This window comes from Dama dama, chromosome 1 (assembly GCF_033118175.1).
Source record: "Dama dama isolate Ldn47 chromosome 1, ASM3311817v1, whole genome shotgun sequence".
Classification (NCBI taxonomy): Eukaryota; Metazoa; Chordata; class Mammalia; order Artiodactyla; family Cervidae; genus Dama; species Dama dama.
Window position 1 is genome coordinate 46285049 of NC_083681.1, and position 4685 is coordinate 46289733.

Sequence of the window (4685 nt, forward strand, 5' to 3'; positions counted from 1 at the left end):
TCAGGAGTGTGTCCACACCATGTATTTTTGTAGGACCCTTCTCAAGGCCCCCATAACCTCTTTATTCCTCAGGCTGTAGATGAGGGGGTTCAGGGCTGGGGTGATAATCGTGTAGAAGACAGAAATAATGTTGTCCTGCTTGGGGCTGTGGAGGGAACTGGGCAGAACATACATGAATGTGGCAGGTCCATAGAACATCCTGACCACAGTCAGGTGGGAAGAGCAGGTGACCAGAGCTTTCTGTCTCCCTTCATTTGAGGGCATGTGGAGCACAGTAAGAGGGATTACTGAATAGGAGACAAGTATAGCAACAAAAGGGGGAATCAGAAAGGTCACACCCATCACATACACTATGAGTTCATACATGGAAGTATCTGTACAGGCCAACTTCAACAGAGGTGGGATCTCACAAAGGATGTGGCTGATCTCCCGGGACATGCAGAGGAGAAGTGCATGATATACAAAGTATGACCTAAAGCATTCAGGGGTGCCAGGACCCAGGGTGTGGCCACCATGAGCCAGCAGACCCTTGGCCTCATGAGGACCATGTAGTTAAGAGGACGACAAATGGCCACATACCTGTCATAGGCCATGAAGGCCAGTAGGAGGTCCTCTGCACCACCCACTGTCAGTGCCAGAAACATCTGAAAGGCACAGCCCCCAAAGGAGATGGTGTTTTCACTGAGCAGAAAATCTATGATGGCCTTGGGAGTGACAACAAATGTGAAGAGGAGGTCCATGAAAGAGAGCTGCCCAAGCAGGAGGTACATGGGCACGTGGAGCCGGGCATCCATTGTGATGGCCAGGAGCAGCAGGCCATTGCTGGTGAGAGCCAGTGTGTATAGGACCGTCATTGTAGCACAGAGCAGCTCAGGAGACCCACTGTCACTCAGAATCCCCATCAATATGAAGCCACTTCCCAGGGCGGAGTTCCAGTGCTCCATCCTGTGTTGTTTCTTTAGTTGCCTGGAAACAAATGGATCCTTGGTGAATTTTTGTTATGATGGTCTCATAATTTTATACCATCAGTGTTCCCATAGGATGGCCAACATGAATCCAGTGAGATGATACCTTTCCCACTGGTAACTGATGTTTTCTCTTAATCTCTCAGTTTCTGACTCTTTTAATTATATCTTGATAAACAAAGAACCCATTTAATTGGAGAATAAACATTAGTATAAGAAACTATCTAATTGGAAAATAAACATCACTATAAGAGCTAAACATTAAGAGATTACTACATGAGGATTATTCAGGACGTCAAACCTGAACATGTGTCTCCCTAGAAAGTCAAATCATCTCTTTCACAACAATAAAGAAATATTCTACTACACATACCTGATTTTTTCTGGTACCTATGTTTTAAGTAGAATGTTTAATCAATAATTTACATACTGAGTCAGTGTTCTGCATAAGTCTTTTTTGATTGATTTTCTGAAACAGGCACAGAAATATGATTTCAATAATGCACCTCAATATACTTCTTTACATAACTTGTGTTATTAATCCTACCTTCTCACTTTTGCTTAAACTCAGATCCCCAATCTCCCTTTGACAGGGATAGGGTATCCACACTGGATTGAATGGACACACAGAAGGAGAAGAAGAGCTCTTCATCTGGAAATGGCTCTTGGAGTGTTGTACCCAATCTCAGGGAGAAAATAGAGACAGGCACCTGAGAACGACAGAAATCAGTGTCGCTCAGCGTGGGAACTGGGTAGATAAATCCAATTTTGAACACAGTGAAGCATATTTCTAAAAATCACTTTCCTTTATTGTGTCCTATATTTTTGACATGTCACTAATTTCCATCAACCTCTACAAGGTCCACAGAATTTTGATGATAAAAGGTATTACAGCATATCACAGACCTTTCATCTACTCTTAAATGTTCCTTTGGAGGCATTTATTGTAATGTAGGTGCAAACATTTTTATCAAAGGTCAGCAAAGTCTATGGAGTTTAAAAACAGGCCCTGAGGCTTCCACCAGGAAGCAGATACCCTGGTCTGGGATATAACTTAGAATCTTACTGCAGACTGTAAGATTCACTGATTCCTCTTCATGTTTAGAAAACCAAGAATATAGGAGTTTGGGATGGGATACAGACCAACGCACCATAGAATTTGGAAGTCAGAGTAGCTGAAGTTCATATGTCTGCACTGGGCTCCATTTCTCAACTCAGCATTCCTAGAAGCTGCACACTTTCCTGAAAGTGAGACAATACACTTACTGTGGGAAGCCAGCTTCCTGACCACACGGTCTATCCTGGAGACAGTCTGAGAGCCAAGGAAGTTCCAGTAGAAGTGGAGAAGGAAGAGAGGCGCTTTCTAGAAATATTCAGTTAGTTTTTTGCTAAGTCGAGTTAGAAGTCTGAGGTATCTGACCAAGGTAGGTGTCAGGCTCCTTCTGTTCCTTTATTTCTTCTGGAGGTCTTCTCTGGAAATGCAGTAAATGCAGAAAGAACATCAATACAGTCCTTGGATAGTTTCTATGAAGCAAGAAGATAGCTTTCCTGTTCTCACGCCTGTGGAGAATTGTAAGAAGCTGCTTCTGTCACACAGTTCCCCAAGTAGGAGGCCCATCTGGCTCTGGAGCATTTGTCTGACTGGGTTGATGGTTACCAATGCTCAGATTTTCATTTACTCTTGCTGCGGAATGGGAGAAAAATGAAAGCAGTGGGAATCCGGAGGACGTAGATATTAATTAGAATGGCTGCTCAAAGGAGACACTGCAATGACTGACCTCACTGTCTCTGGAGCCAACACCAAGCTAAGCCCTCTCCTGGGGGAGGCTGCGTGGTTTCCTCACCCATGACCCAACTTCCTTTACTCTATTCTACCCCTGTGTTCAGAGGGACTTAGCCTCTCAGCTGAAATGGCCTCCCCTGGAAATGTTGGTCCAGGACATAGGGTGGGAATTAATCCCTTTTGGCCTGTTTCCTGGCCTTGTATCCCTGCACTCTTCTCTCACTAAATGAGCTTGGAGGCCCTGGGTTTCTATGTCACCTAAGGGAGGCACTGATGGTGCATTTCCAAATTACTGACTGAATTGAGCAGGAAGCAAAGGTCACTTTCATGGTCATCAGTCCTCTGCCACAAATTTAAGGTGGGTTTTGGGGCATCTGTAGCACCTTGCTTCCCATCTCCACTCCCCTGGCCTCCTGGCAAAAGATTAATCTCCAAACCAGACAATCAGTTCAGGCAGCTCAATATCAGAAAAACAAACAACCCAATCAAAAAGTGGGCAGATGACCTAAACAGACATTTCTCCAAAGAAGACTCACAGATGGCTAATAAATACATGAAAAAAAAAAAAAAAAGCTCAACATCACTTATTATTAGAGAAATGCAAACCAAAACTACAATGACGTTATCAACTCACACCAGTCAGAATGGTAATCATCAAAAAAATCTACAAACAATAAATGCTAGAGAGGGTGTGGAGAAAGGGTAACCCTCTTGCACTATTGGGGGGAATATAAATTGATACAGTCACTACAGATAACAGTATGGAGATTTATTTTAAAAATTAGGGGAAAAAAACCTATCATATGATCCAGCAATCCCACTACTGGAGATTTACTCTGAGAAAACCACAATTCTAAAAGACATGTACCCCAATGTTCATTGTAGCACTGTTTACAATAGCCAGGACATGGAAGCAACCTACATGTCCATCAATAGATGAATGGATAAAGAAGGTGTGATACATATATATTAACATAATGGAATATTAGCCATAAAAAGGAGTTAATTTGAGTCAGTTCTAGTGAGATGGATGAACCTAGAGCCTGTTACACAGAGTGAAGTAAGTCAGAAAGAGAAAACAAATGTTATATATGAATGCATATGTATATAGATATATGGTCTCTAGAGAAATGGTACTGATGAACTTATTAATATTTGTAGGGCAGCAATAGAGACACAGACTTAGAGAACAGACTTGTGGACACAGAGAGGGAAGAAGAGGGTCAGACAAATTGAGACAGTAGCACTGCAAGATATACATTACCATATGTTAAGTAGATAGAAGTGGGAATGAGCCCAATGCTGTGACAACCTAGACGGGTGGGATGAGGTGGGAGGGGGAAGAGAGCTTCAAGTGGGAGGAGACACACGTAAATTTATGGCTGACTCATGGTGATTTATGGTAGAAACCAACACAACATTGTAAAGCAATTATCCCCCAATTAAAAAATAAATTAACTAAAAAATAATCTTAAATTTCAGCCCTAAATATAATTATTTTTGCCCTTGAAACAAGCACTCTTTGCTGAATAAAAATCTGGAAGTAATATTTTAATTTCACACTTTGTATTATATTTCAACCTACAAGTAATATATCATATTTGCACAGTTTCACAATTTTGAGTGGGTGCACAGAGGACAGAAAAGTGAATTTATGCAAAACTACCTTAATATTTCTCAATGCTCCTTAAAATCATTACATGTATAAAAAATGTTTGACTACTAGCTAATGAGAGGTATGTAAAAAACTACATTTCACATTTGTTCAGTGGCAGATATTTTCGCAGTCAAAGTAATATCTGATATGCCAAACAACATTATTTTAAATGAATAAATCTGGGCTATCCTCAAAAACCAGAATTTCATTCTTACTGAAAGATTGTTGCTGAACCATGAAAGAGAAGCCAGGATTCTTGGCCTCCAGAGGAAAGGAATTC

General features: G+C 41.4%; 1 pseudogene; it reads right to left on the bottom strand.

The window, feature by feature from the left end:
- On the bottom strand, nt 1–2242 carry LOC133051453 (olfactory receptor 2AG1-like; annotated as a pseudogene).
- Nucleotides 2243–4685: the final 2443 nt, after the last annotated feature.